Source organism: Lampetra fluviatilis, chromosome 11 (assembly GCF_964198595.1).
Source record: "Lampetra fluviatilis chromosome 11, kcLamFluv1.1, whole genome shotgun sequence".
Taxonomy (NCBI): Eukaryota; Metazoa; Chordata; class Hyperoartia; order Petromyzontiformes; family Petromyzontidae; genus Lampetra; species Lampetra fluviatilis.
This window is the reverse complement of record NC_136285.1, coordinates 8508450-8524492: the sequence shown is the minus strand read 5'-3', so window position 1 is coordinate 8524492 and position 16043 is coordinate 8508450.

Genomic DNA, 16043 nt, shown 5'->3' with positions numbered 1-16043 from the left:
ACCACACTGGCTGGGCTAGAGCTGCGGCGTGTTCGTTATCGTGGTGCTGCGCTGCGAACGTGACAACCTGGGGTTGATTTCGGGGCCATAACTAACATCAAGAGCGACTGATACTGGTCCTATCCGACCTGGTCCTGGCCCCCCTCCTCTTGAAAGCAAGCCGAAGTATGGCCAAACCACTGACCGCATGTCCAAAACAGCGTCGGGATGGCTTGCAACCCAACGACCAATTGAGAAATGGCTGTAAATTAAAAAAGCACTGCACTGCAGCTGTCAAGGAGGGTAATTGTGATTGTACATCGCTCGCACTGCGGGCTTATTTAGCATTCTGGAAGGAAACAAACCCCCCACAAATCGTAGCTGTTTTTTCATTGCGTTTTTTTCTGTCCACATATTCTTACGCCACAGCACCTTATGCAATCCCACAAAGACAAAGATCCCCCGTATAGCCTGACCAGACTGTTGGGGCAAGTGCTGTTAGCAAGCACATATGAAGACCGGTTTCGTAGCGCGATGCGCTAACCACTACACACGACCGCTCCTCAATGCAATCCCACATATGCACTCATACACAAAGACAACATTTCCCCAGATAACCTGCTGTTAGTGAGCACCTATTAAGGCCAGTACACGCACACCGAGGTGGTGTGGTGAGCACAACACATGGTTGCCTTTGTTTCTCCAATGCTTTTGTCTTGCCTGACCATAACCCTTACATATGTACATATATAAAGATAAAGATCCCCCATATAGCCTGACAGACTGTTGGGGCAAGTGCTGTTAGCGAGCACCTATGAAGGCCAGCACGGAACACGAGGGGGTGGGTGGCCAGCTCCACGCCCGACCGCCTTTGTCTCCCCAGTGGCGATGTTTATATACCGCACCAGGTACTCATTTGAGGCTGAGTCGACCTAAGGGAGGCCCAGGACCGGTTCAGATAATCGTCACTGGTGTTGGCCGTGAGCGGGAATCGAACCTAGGGCGCCAGGTTTGTCGCGCAGCGCGCTAACCACTACACTACCGCGACCCCCCCCACACACACACACGGAACATGTAAGCTGTAATTAATCAAGCATAATATTTTATTAAATATACTTTTGAAATGAATGTGTCGTTGCTCATAACCACAACACCTGCAAGTCTGTGTTCATTTGAGGCGTTTTAAGTATGTACAAAAAATGCACATAGTGCAATATAGTGCAATTATCTTACGCAACGCTGGGGGAATGCCGGCCAATTCTGCACGAACGTAAATAAATAAGATAACAAGCGTTTACGGTTATCTCATGTTTATGCAACAAGAAATATATAATAACAATATATAACAACAATACGAATATTTTACATAACTGGAAGAAGCGTTGCACAGCACTGAATCCACTATGGGCAGTGCCGGATTATCCTCGTAGCAAAAGTAGCTACACACGTAGTAGCTACACACGTAGTAGCTACATATGCTACGGGCCCCGCACTTTCAAGGGCCCCGCGCTAAATACTTTCAAGCTATCAATTCCGGTCCGGTGATTCTGCACTTGCTCGATTACTATAGTACTATATTGCCTGCAACTTTTATGAACGACTGGATGTTTAATGTAGCGATTTGTCGTATTAACTGTCCGTATAGCAAATGAAAAAAAAATCAATTACTTTACTATGCAAGTGAAAAAATGTATGCGTTTTAACATTTACGTGTTTTTTTATAACATATGCTACAGGCCCCCGCACTAGCTTAATCCGGCACTGACTATGGGGTGGACTATTCTTTTGGGCTCGTTACCTGTTTCACCTTGGCAAATATGCGAGAGTCATTTGGCAATAAGGACGACGGTATCAGTGCGGCAGTTTCGAGGGAGGCTGTGTCTGAGAGTGCTGGTCCCTGGACACGACACTTCCGTCTGGGCCATAAACACCCACGTGGAGTGGACACGACCTTGTACACGAGTCCCGAGGCACGGAAACGATAAACAATACCAGGTAACCTTAGCGTATAGTGGCTGTCCATCCATAACATTTTATTTATTTATCTATCAGAGCTTGTCTTGTCGAAAATGACCAGTATTAAGTGCATATATTTTTTATAGTTTGGCGACAAGGCTTGCCTGATATATGATGAGTGTACGAAAAAAAGTTCATTTTTACAACAAAGTAGCAGAAGAAGAGTAAATAGTATTGAATGCTGTGTCATTCATATATATTTTTCTTTGTGGAGCCAGACTGAGTTAGGTTAATAGCGATGCCAACCAACCCAAGAGCAGCACTTACTCCGGGAAACTTGGCTACTCTGTGCTGGTGCCGGGACTAAATTGAGAGGCGGTTTGAAGTGATTTTGTAAAACTAAATTTGATCAGGAAAAGCAGCATTCCACTGTTCCTAAAGAGGAACGATGTTAGTCATTGCGTATTCTTCTTAGCTTACTCCTCTTAGCTCCATGTGAAGCAAAAGGCCTCAACAAGCCCACCCCATGCCGGACGGTCTTTAGTAGCTTTCTTTCATTGTGTATTACCAACTATAAAAAATTGGATCATAAACAAAGGAGACATTCTAGATTTGAAGTTTTCGTGACTGCAAGGATCCATACTCTTTGGTTTTTTCGGTAAAGTCACGTAGGTAAAAAATAAAATAAATTACAATGAAAACAAATCAATTAAATCACGACGTTTCGGAAGCAACACAAGCAACCGTCATGACGGTGACTTTACCGAAAATAAACAAAGAGAAAGGAGACATTGACAAACAATGTAGAACAACGTCTGAAACGCGCGCACAAAGACGCTACGACGTGGGGTTCACGCTTAGGAATCATACTGAGAGACAGAAAGAGGGGCACATGGATCAGAGAACAAATGCAAGTGAGATAAATCATTGTGACTGTAAGGAAAAGTAAAAACAACAGGGGCATGCACAGAACATGTGACTAGAAGGGTTGTTCACTAGCACTTGAACCGGTGACAGAGTGCCCGCCAAAGCAGGTCACACACCGTAGAAGATTTACACAAGACATAGAAAGATGAGCGAAAATCAATGCAGAGAGGTAAAATATATTCTATGGTAAATTTTCTTGTTATATTCATGATGGATTTGAAATTGTGGTGATTTTTGATGAATTCACGTTTCTTTCATGATTTCATACACCCCGACGACCACTGTGGAGATGGAGCAATGAGATCAGGAACTTGATGTATTTTTGAATCGTAAGACCGTGATGGATGGTGATGATCTTAGGGAGGTGCTCATTCACCAGTAGATACATCATGGCTGATGATGATAATACGACTACCACTACGTTTCACTCGGTGTCACTCCACTTGCAGATGAAGGCCTCCCACATGCCATGTCGGTCATGGGCGTTGTTTGTGTTTGACCATCTTCACCGCACTGGCCATTGCGGGTTGGTGAGTGGAGAGGCTTGGTGCCTGTTGTGATATATCTCGCCATTCATGTTAGCCGTGTACAATAACGCATTAATTAATGCAGTTCGCAAAGACATCGGTTTACCCAACAAGGATATGTACACACGTATGCACGTATGCATCCAGGGGGAGCTGTTCCGAGGGGGATGAGATGGAGCGATTAAATCAAAGTCTGTCTAAGGAGCACCAACAAAAAAAACACAATTCTGCTTAGGACTGGAGATAATATGACAGCACGGAGAACCCTTTGCCTGATAACGACCGCTTGTGTTGCGATCGAAACGTCGTAGTTTTTTGTAATTTTTTTTTTGTTATTTTCTTTGAACCTATCTACGTGACTTTACCGAAATACCCAAATAATTCTAGATTTGAAGCTTTCGTGACTGCAATGATTCATATTCTTAGGTTTTTTCGGTAAAGTCACGTAGGTAAAAACATAAAAAAGTAAAATAAAATAAAAATCACGACGTTTCGGAAGCAACACAAGCTTCCGTCTTCAGGTGGTACCGTCACAGCCACGACAGCTGTATCAGCTGTATCAGCTGTCGTGGCTGTGACGGTACCACCTGAAGACGGAAGCTTGTGTTGCCTCCGAAACGTCGTGATTTTTATTTGATTTTATTTTACTTTCGAATGTTTTTACCTACGTGACTTTACCGAAAAAACCTAAGAATATACCCAAAGAGTGTGAATTCCTGCAGTCACGAAAGCTTTAAGTCAACATTGAACACGGAGAAGCCGTCGTGTGGCAATCAATCGAGAATGGCTGATAACTCACGCGTTACGGTCCAGGAAGGAACAACTTGTGCGGAGATGGTTAAAGAGTGAGGTGAGGTCACGACCCCGGTGGAGAAATCTGACATCCACAGGGAAGCAGTTCTCCAGTCGAGGTTTCGCGGTGCGCGTATTAACTAACATGGCACTGCTCTGCATTCTGGCTGATGTTACACAGTGCATTACTTTTCACCCCGAACCCCCAAATGACTAAATCTTGATCAACCCAAGGATTGTATGTATATATATACGTGCACATTCCCCTTGCACATACCTAAACGCATTGTGAAACATCAGGGATATGCACATGGGGAATTAAGGAAAGGCTTTGTCTTCTGGGAGGAGTGACGCACGAACCCTTATGAAACGGAAGTCAAGAGGATGTGCTGGGTTGTAGCACTAGGAATAATGGGGTGGTTTGTGAGGTAACGTTGAGTTTAACAAGGGGTGGAGAGGCAGTGCCTTTATTAGGGGCGCTATGCTTTGAGCTTGGAAATCCGAGTACGATTCTCAGCCACAGCTAACACGCGCGGGCGAGCGCCATCTGGACCCGTCCTGGGCCAACCTCTCTACCAGCTCGCATTGACCAGGATGCTGATGTGCGGTCAAACAAACCCCATGATCGACACAGCACTGGGAGTGCATTCGTCAAGCAGTGAATTGAGGAACTACTGCAGGAGAGTATTTTTTTTTAAATTGCATTCTATTGGAGAAGGCGTGTGGATGTGAGTGAACTTCAGCGTGCTGTAGCTGATGCAGACTAGACAATGCTATAACAATAGAAACAAACATGTTAATGTGCTCGTGCAACAATGAGTGTTGGAACACTCCCACATGCCCAGTCACCGCATGCCCGAGCAGCTTCTGTTTTGCCGGATGGAGGTGGCTAAACATGCACGACACGGGCTGGAGAAGAGATGGCCTGATGCGGTACAGGCAGCTGTGGAGCTGAGTGGACTTGCCATAGACTGGTACCAGCGGTGTCAAGATCGGCCTCTGTGGAGGAGGCTCGTGAAGGATGCTACGGGGCAGTTGGAGGCAGTCGCCCTCCAACAGCAACGGAGGGCAGATGAGTGACGCTCACAACAACGAGCTGAGCGCCTGGCATATACAATGCAGCAAGTTGGCAAAGTAGGGGGCACAGCTGGTGCATCTGCCAGTCATGTCAGTCAGTCAACCCATGGCACTGGGGTCTGTCCTGTGACCTCCTGACAACAGCGAGCCTTCGACACTTCGCGTGGCCTAAAAGTGCACCTGGCCTGGCACAGACGTTGTAGTCGCATCACCGCCACTTAATGGCGAATGGCGGGTGTTGTTGTTGCTGGTGTTATAACAATGCCGTCCTTGATGGTCCAAGTGAGGCTACAAAACACGAGCACCTCCGAAAGCACCTGAACGGAAAGCGCGATGGAGCCACCGAGGCGAGGAAGGAAGTTTTGTGATGAATGCGAACGCCAGGTTATAGATAGATAAATATATAACGTCAAACCCACATGAGGGTGGAAGGCAGCTTGTGCTCGGGCAAAGGGGGCGGCTTCAATCACTCACCGCTCATGGCGAGACTGCACCGCCCATGTCCCATGGAGGGCAGAACAAGAAACTTTACCCTGAGACACTTGGGAGAGCCGTACATCGCATTCCATTGACGGCGACAACCCACTTTGAGGGCTGTCCGAGAGCGATTTCCAGAACGATGATCGTGGGACCAAAATGTTTGAAAGGAAAACACACACACAGACACGAGACGAAACGTCTCAGCAGAACAGCAGCCAACGCTCCGCCGCTTTTGGTGAGTTTCCACAAGTCCCGTAGTGTCCACGTCTCTCACGGCAGGTGCGGGGCACGACCATGAGAATGTGCGCCACGAGCTGAACGTGCCCAGAAAATCTTCTTGGTTCTTTCGGTAAAGTCACGTAGAAGGGAAGTAATAAAAAAATAAAAATAAAACATAATAAAATAATTATCACGACGTTTCGGCCACAACGCAAGCAGCCGTCCTCAGGTGAATAATGAAACACCACCAAGCTTGCCCAGAAAAGCCGACGAGCCGTACCGCCATTTTTTTTGTTAACGCTCCACGTCCCTTACACTACATTATGCACCAAGGCCGTAGTCATGGAGTCAACATTGGGGGGGGACCAAATCTTCCAGGGGGTCTAGGGGTCCCCCCCCCCAAAAACAATCTAAATTTGAAAACGAATTTCCTGCCTAAAGTATAAAAAAAAATCACTGACACATTGGATGGACTTTTAATTTATTCTTTACAATAATGTATAATCGTGTATTGTATTACATTGCTCTGTTGTTTACTTTTTTTTTTACCATTTCTTGTTTCATTGTATGTAATGGCAGAAATTAGGGATTAGACAGGATAGACTTTTTATTTATTTTTTACAATAATGTCTAATCGTGTATTGTATTACATTGCTATGTTGTTTATTTTTTACCATTTCTTGTTTCATTGTATGTAATGGCAGAGATTAGGGATTAATAAAGTACAACCATAACCACAATCATATAAACAGAAATCTATTTTATAACAAGATATTGGGGGGGACATTTTTTGCATACTTGAATATTGGGGGGGATGTCCACCCCCAAATATGTATAAATAATTACGACCTTGTTATGCACACACGGTGCGAATGAAAGTACTATTCGAAATGGCACACTTAACCGCTACCACCTGTAATTGCGTATCCGTACATACGAACCGGTATTGATGTGGTTCAATGCTATTCCAATGGTTAGTCTGACCACCAAAACCGGCTTTGGAAAAGGAGCGTGTGGGAAGCCCGTGCAACTCTTGAGAATATTCGTCACTGGGAATCATAAGATCCATGACTTTCCTTCACAATACCCGAGGATTCTAGGTATGCAAGGGAGCAATACGCCCTGTTATTATCCTCGCTCATCGGCAGTGACAGACATGCTTCATGATTGCTCATGGTTCAGTGGAATGTGTACAATATTCATTAATTTGTGTAATTACTGCCTGTCAAAACTGCAACTCACTCACTGTGTGCAATGAACGCCTTTGCATTCACCCGGTTGTTACGGATCGCTGAGCGCAGAGACAGGCACGAGACATGACTGCACATTGTTTAACGACGCACACATTAACTGTTCGTTGAAAGTTGTCAAACAAAAATAAGTCACGTACGTATGTGTGTATTTTAAATGTGTTCAATAAATATTCCTTGTTAACATGTTATAGAAAAAGTAAACACCGTTAATTCCAGGGGTAAGTTTGTTCGTGAGCTCCTTTTAAAGCTGGTATCCAATATTAAAAGGTCTAGTGGGTCCTGTACTACACCCGGACACCTTTTTCTCTCCGGTACTGATGTCAAAGCACGACAAATGTGTGTTTTTTTTTTATTTTGGTCCAAAAGAGACTCGAATCCCATGCAGACTGTTGGGCCAAGTTTTATTCGCGAGCTCCTATCATTGTCAGATTGTCAGCATTTAGATTGTCACCATTATGCATGGCGGGATCGTGTGGCGAGCACCACGCCCAAACTGTGCGTTACATCTTGCACCAGGTTGTATTTGTGGTTGAATCAACCTTGAGAAGGCTCAGGGCAACTTCAGACACCGCTTTGCATTAATGTTAGTCATGGACGGGAATCAAACTCTGGTCACCAGATTAATGGCACGGAGCTCAAACCACTGAAACGCCACCCGCTCAGACTTAAAAAAACGCGCATGTACGTACAAAGACAAAGATTCCCTGTATAGCCTGAACAGACTGTAGGGGCAAGTGCTGTTAGCGAGCACCTATGAAGGCCAGCACGGCACACGAGGGGGTGGGTGGCCAACACCACGCCCAGCCGCCTTTGTCTCCCCAGTGGCGATGTTTGCACATCGCACCAAGTACTCATTTGCGGCTGAGTCGACCTAGGGGAGGCCCAGGACCGGTTCAGATAATCGTCACTGGGTGTTGGCCGTGAGCGGGAATCGAACCCGGGTCGCCAGGTTTGTAGCGCAGCGCGCTAACCGCTACACTACCGCTCCCCACATGTACGTACGTACACACTTACACACACACAGCATTCCGAGACTTCTGTGTCACCCCCATGGCATACAAGCTCGAGTAAATGAAAGAATTGTCGATACAATCTGCAGTTAATTCAGAAACGTCAACAAAATCTAGGGTGGGTGGGTGGAAAGTGCCCTCCGAGATCAGAGACTCGTTTCTCCTGTACGAGGGCTCACAAAGTGGCCCTTTTTAAGATACGCGCACCACGAGGGCGCCAGGAGAGTCATATCGCACCGGTGCTGCAGGTGAATGTTTGGCGATATGCCAAGGCTGCTGCTACAGCGACGACAAGGTTGGCTGGAAAGGTGTGTGTGCGGGTAAGGTTTGTCGTGCACTTGCGAATGCGAGCGGCAGAATCTTCTGCAGTCTTCAGCCGCACCGAACCTCACAAAAATAATATTCAGGGCCTACCTTGGCTCCTCCCACCCTCAAGCAGTATATATACAAATACTGTTTTAATGGTATTTCTCTCACTTGATACAAATATCGTGCTGTGACGGTTCCACCTGAAGACGGAAGCTTGTGTTGCCTCTGAAACGTCGTGATTTTTATTTTATTTTTATTTTACTTTTATTAATTTTAATTGTTTACCTACGTGACTTTACGGAAAAAACCCAAGAATATGAATCCTTGCAGTCACAAAAGCTTCAAATCTAGAATTAGTCTTCCAAGACATTTTATTTTTTTATTTTTACAGGGCACGGGCCCAAATTTTCGAAATATGCAAATGACACTGCAAATTCACTCAATTGAGATTATACATGGCAATCATCACCCCCTACTGGCAGACTAATGCCCATTTGGAGAGCCAGGTGCAGTCACCTCATGCACACAGTGACAGCTGCCACTGGGGGTGTCCTTCCAAATTTGCTGAGATGAGCTGTGACGTAAAGCGATCTGAGCCGTCCTGGCGTATAGGAGGGCGAAATATTAAAAAAAAAATCATCGTTATCGTTGTGATGTGCCTCATTCAGCTAATCTGTATGTGCATGGTATATGTATGTGTATATATAAATAATTATACATGTATGTCCTGCATATGCAATGACTAGTTGTTTATTACCTGGTCATAAAATATCATCTCATTCAACGTTTGATTCATTTAAACACTGGTAAGTGAAGATGACAGTTTGATGGGGCGCCGCAGACATCACATTCATTTTTCAACGCTTGTTTATTTTCTAAAGAACTAAACGAATGTTAACAATTGTTCTAAATCCATTACACTTCCAAACAGAGTGTAAAAAAAAAGTAAGCTGTCCGTACGAAATTTCCTAAACATTTTCCTGAAAGAAACATAAAAAGAGACATATTCCCTACTGAAGAAAAATATAAATTCTGCCCGCAACAAATCATACTCGTGATTATTTGCATAACGAATAAGTGGGAAATTGTGAAAACATGTTAATGTAACACACACACACAAGTTGCGTTTCTGAACGGAGAGCATTTTATCTTGGCGTGAAGGGTTGGCGTGTTAATCGCGTACAGAAAGTTAAACACCACTCAGCTGTTTTCCTTTGTAGTCCCGTTGGTTGCTGCTGCTGCTGCCGCTGCAGAAAAGAAATCAAGACCATGGGACTGTGTACGTAGTGACGTGCGGCTACGCCAAGTCAAAAACGGTCCCTCCGGTGCTCACGTACAGCGCCATTAGCGCTTGGGAGCAGCCTTAACGGAACCCAGTTTCCCCCCCTCTAATTTGTTGAGGCTAATATTTCAGGGTTTCATTTTCACCTTCAGTGTTGTGTTTGTAAGGGGGTCAAGAGAGAGGAGAAAGGGGGAGGGTCTGGGGAGGGAGGTGAATAGAAGGGAGGGCTTCATTGGTCATACTAACATTTGCTTGAGATCTTTCCCCAGGTACATTTTTTAATCAAGAGAATTGTGCCTAAGTGGGCCAAATCAATCGGACATTACATGTTTTGTTAGTCACTTACATGTTATAATCATTTACAGCCTTGCTCGGCGTAGGGTTCTCCATGCCATATCGCGACTCTTCTCTGATCACCAACCCCACACTGACCGATGATTCAAGTTTCAAGTTTAATTTATTAGGTATAGTCCTGTGAGTCATTCGACTCTTGAATCGGGTGCAACCGCAACAAACAAAAAACAAAAACATGAACAAGAAAACATCTTAAAGTGACTATGTGCAAACAGAAAATCCAAGAAAAGACAGCAAAATATTGCAGAAAAAGCACCGTACACCAACAATGTGTGCAAAAATCCCAGTGGGATGCAAGTCAAATGATGGTCGGTGGACGAGGAGACAGAGCAGCCAGAGATCGGCCCAGATGTCAGTTGTAGCTGACGTCCTCGCTCAGGTCCTCTGTTGCCAGGAATTGCACCCAAGTCGCCGGATTTATATTTCAGTGAACGAGCCACTGCGCTCCCATCTCTCCAATAGTTACTTAGATAGATAGATCCGTATAGATTTTATTTATTTCAAAAGGGCACCAATGAGCTGCTAGGCTCTATATTATAGGCGTCCTTGCGGTACAGATGTTATAAAAAATGCATACTTTGAAATGTACGTCATGTAACATTTGGGCATTGAATATGCTTTTGGAAGCGTATAATGCACTATTCAGAGTCTCAATCGTGTTTCTATTGACATGAAACAATGCATTACATTTTATGATTACTTAAAAAAGATGGGGGAAAAAGTGAGCCAAACTTGAAGACACTGAATCTTGATTTGAAGCTTTCGTGACTGCAGGAATCCATACTCTTTGGTTCTTTCGGTAAAGTCACGTAGGTATAAAAGAAAATAAATAACGACGTTTCGGGCGCAACACAAGCGTCCATCATCAGGTGTTGAGTGTTACCCCTTTCCCACCTGATGATGGACGCTTGCGATGCGCCCGAAACTTCGTGATTTATTTTATTTTATACCTACTTGACTTTACCGAAAGAACCAAAGAGTTTGAAGACACTGTTTCTATCACTGTCTCAATCTCAAATCATTGTGATTGTCCATCCCTTGTCATCTGTGGGTACTGGGTACAAATACAAAAGCAACGTGACTGTGGGAATCATGCATTTGAAAAAACAAAACTTTGAAACGCAGATGTTACGAACATACCCTTCATTATACGCAGTAATGGCGATGTGTGTTTGCGCAGTGTGCTGTGAACCCGACGGACATGAGTTCAATTCCTCGCCACAGCGAACGTCAGTGGCAAGTAACATCAGAACTGGGCCTGCACCCACACCCGTTCGTCAACCCGCACGAATCAGCACAGGGAGGTACGGTCAAACAACTGCCGTAACTGACATGGCACAAACACACCTTTATCCAGCAGTGGATTGTCAAAAGGTTGTAAATTAGTATTTAACTTAGATTAAGATGGGACTTACACCTCGGCCAATCATAAGGCCAGTCACCTCTGTGTTCCTGTCTCAAATCATATTGGACTGCCGATCATCTATCTAGTTAGCCAAATCAACAAGCCTATATAATTCACGCATGTTAGAAAATAAACTTTCGAACATACGTACATTTTTATCATATTGTTATTAAACAAACAAAAAACATCTGTGCAGTGCTGTGAATATTGCTGTAAACAACACTGAGCTTCCAGGAGGTTCTCTGCTACATGACCGAAGCACCCTAAATGTGTTTGGGTAGTGTTTGTACGGGAGACCACCACGGCGTGTCGGGTGTTGTAGTGGTGGGGAAATTAGGTGGGCGGGATATGGAAGCGTTGAGTGTTACCCCCTTTTATCTGTGGGGGCGGGGAGGGGTTAGTCTGTTTTCCTTCCACGTGCAAACACTAAATAATGGAATTGGCCAAAACATCCCAATGCAAAACCCTCCCGAATATGAGTCTCGAGACTCGGTGAAAGTTTTCACGGGTAAATAATTGGAATTATTTCGAATTGGCACGGAGCGCATTGAAGACCTCTTACTTGTTCGGGCTCCCTGCTCAGCATGCGCACATCTGTGAGAACAGGCACGCGACGCAGATATAACTGAACTGCTTCTGATAGCGCAAATAAAAATGTACTGACTGTAAACACCGCGAGAAAAGGACAACTAGGATATCAGTTCCCCGAATACCAATGTTTACATTCCCACAGTCCGTTTTTTTTTATTAATACAGTATTTACCAATCCTTTTTAATTAAATGCATGCAAAATATTTACGTGCGCCAAGAGGTTATGTTGATTGGCAGACGTGAAAAGTTGGTCCATGTCAGCTGAGGCTATATTAGAGTATTGAAAAAACGGAAAATCGAGGAGGTTAAGCTGATGCTGAATACATTTTTTTTACTCTCTTAAGTGTTCCATGTTGAACACAAATGAAAGTGGATTCCCGCTCAATTGCACGGGGCATCACTCGTCTCCAGTTAACAGGCAGTGGTGGGCATTTTATGTTCCCACGTCAGGGGCAGGTGATTCGAAAGGACAGTCACTGCTGATTTCCGCATGAAATGGTACCTATTCTATTGACCCTGGGGGGACGAAGGGCTGAGTCTTCCCCGGACTGGGATTTGAACTCCCGACCTTCCAATTGCGAGCCCCCACGATGCTTACCGACCAGTATTCCATCGTAAATAACATAAAGAGGGGCTTATTACCTTGCTATACGCCCCATATGCTAGAACATCCTAATTTGGTCAAAAACACTGGGGCTATTAGAGTTGGCATGGTGGCTACAGCATATCAATTCAAGTGCCCGTACCGCTGCTGTTCCTGGAACCGTCAAGTCCCATTAAACTCTAGCATCCATCTTGAATCACATTAAGCTCATTATAAAGCGCTACACATTTCCCATTAAGAGCCTCTCAACATCAAACCCTCTTCTAAATCAAATGTCCCAACTGTGTGGGCTTCGCTCGCGCATCACAATAACCGGCGGATGGACATCGTGTAGACCAATTAACGACAGAAAAAACCCCCCCACATCTTCAACAACGCAGCGCTCACCGTGAAACCCACCGGGCCACGCGCACTAAGCCAGCCACAACAGTGGCGCAACTTAGGAGGGTACAACGGGGATTAGCAGAATGGCGTTTGAGTATGGTGGGGGATTGAAGCAGAGATGTCTCGCTCCTCAATTAATTGAACCCTACCCACCCACGGCCCCAACACCCCCCTCCCCTTTCCCCGTGCCGTGATCCGTTACCAAGCAGCGCAGGTGTTTAATCCTCGTGCCAAGCAGCATGTCGTCACGCAAGCACTCAAAGCCCGCTCACCGCATTGAGTCAACTCTAGAGCCAGAGAGGGTCACCAAGCGCCAGCGCTCAGGACAATGGTCCCCATGTGTGTGACCACAGGCAAGGTGGCCTCAATGTTTTTTTTCAATGTCAAGAGAGCCGCAGCGATTGTGCGGAGTGGTTGAAAGCCTGATGTCATGCTCGTACGTGCAGACGATGAGAATTCTGCGTTACATGACGCATGCGTCCGGAGACTTTGTCCAAATGTTGGGCAGAACAAAGCGGCTTCTCAGTCTGACGAGTCGCCTTCATAAACGAATTCACTTGGTTAAATAGAAAACAAGTTGTACAGCGTAAAGCGCAACTCGCCATTAAACGTACTGTTAACAAACCGACAAGTATATTAAATACGGTGTTGCTGGTTATGTATACCGTATATTATATAGACACACGCCATTATTGTTAATGTTCACAAATGATGACTTAACCGCTCAGATGCCATTGCTCAATATGAATTCCAAGCAATGGGTTAATAGCGTAATCTAAAGAGATTTTTTTTGTTTCATTTGCACGGCATAATCTTTTTTTCTCCGGTCGAACCGTCGAAGTGTTCGTCTGAATAAAAAAAAACCGCACAGCGCCCATTAGGAATTCAACGTAAAAATGTAAATCATCTCATCTTGCTTGGCAAGTGCCCCGCTAGCCAGCAGAGACATCAGAGAAAGGGAAAACCCTGGACTCGCAACATCCAGCTGCTTTGAAGTTGGGAAGGGGGAGGGAGGGTTCGATCATCAGGACTGCGCAAGCACCAACTTGTCATGCCAGTCCGCTCCACGGTCAAACAAAAGAAAAATAAAACCTTCCCATCCCCACCCCGGTCTATTAGCAGCTTCCACTTTGATCACTTTAGACCTCTGTCTCAGCTGTCCCGGGCACAATGGAGAGGTGCATTTGGCGCAGCAAACGTTATTGCTTCTTGGAAGCGAATTGCTTTAGCAGAACAACGGGATACTTTTTGGCACCGGGGCACAGCTCCAGTGACGGTGCAGAGTGAACTTTTATTCAAACAGCAGTGGAGTTCGGCCAAACTGTTTTCGGTGCACTTAAAGCCAAGCGGGGAAAACTACGTATAATTTCACTACAAAGGATTTCTAATGGGCATCGCCTATATAATCACATCTGTGGTGCAACCACGTGTAACTGATGTGAACATGAATTTGCTGCATGCGTTATGCACTCCATGACGCGCGTGAAGTATGCAACTTCGATTGCTGCATTGCACAGACGTTACACATATATTTCCCACTGCCGAATGAATGCCTATTCACGTTGAACTCACGCTGGCCATTCAGATATCCTTCACCACTGACATTAGCTGTGGTCAGGAATCGAAGTCAGGTATTGGGGTTCATAGCGCAGTGCGCAAGCAATTGTACCAGGGTTCTTTATTCTGTTTTATTTTTAAGTTAACCGTGCGAAAACGTAACGCTATCCTCTGAAAGAGGAGCTTATGCCAACTCAATATCTTCAATGGAAAGTTCATACTGTCAACATTCCAATACTGTACTGTATACAATACACCTGAAAGTTGGAAATGCGCCCACAAAACCCTTATTCAAGATATAACCCCCATCTGTGTATGAGGGTTATTTGAATAACTTGTCTAATTTAATTAATGGAAAGCGATTCATTTCATCGGCTGAATGATACTTTTGTTGCTAAAGTGTGGTCATTGCAGCCATGTGGTTTTCAGCATACGTTAAGTTATGTAAACATGTACGTCCAATTATTTAGATTGACTGAAAGTAAGGAAGTAAACCTTTGAAAAGATTTATTTGTGTTTACATCACTCTGCAGTTTAAGTCTGTCATCAAGTCATTTTTCATCAGGTTCTAATTGGAGCATATTCATCACCCATGCCGTGGCCAAATTCTCGTGTGTTTATTGAAAATTCCTTTTCGTTGGCAGCTTCTTATAAGAAATTCCAAAGCCTTTCTGTAATTTAATTTGTTTTAATTACTTGTCTGGTTTTTAAATACTGATATCGTATCATTAACTGCATCAATTTCCCCAAGACCACTTCAGTGCAGCAAAAACGCTATAAATATAAAGAAAACGCACTCAAAGTTTATTAAATTAGTATACATTTAATATTATCGCTGTTGCAATTTATTATTTTCATTATAGACAAACCCTGTTAAGTGAACTCCTGCATAATATTTCTCAATCAAACAACCCCCCTATGTATAACCACGCAACGTTGCCTGTATCAGAGTGACTTTCATGAAATATTCACCCTCCCTGCAACTTTTAAAGATGATGCTGTAGCCCATATGCTGTCGTATATAATGCCAATTATTCACCCAAGGAAACCCTCGCGGATTTTGAGACTCTTGTCAGGAGGGTCCTGCATTGAGATGCGTGGCCAATTCCGTTCACGAGAACGGATGCATGTGAGAGAAAAGCGGAGATCCTGGACACAAAAATGCGCGCATATGGTCGGGTGGCACTCTGCACTGCCATCTCCTGGCCATCTCGTAGTCCCATGCTTACAACACCTGGCAAGCCCTGGTAGCTAGGACCTGCATTTGCTAACTTAATTTGCACCGTACGTAGCCAGCCGTGCTCATCGGAGGTGCGGGCGAAGGACAACCAACGAAA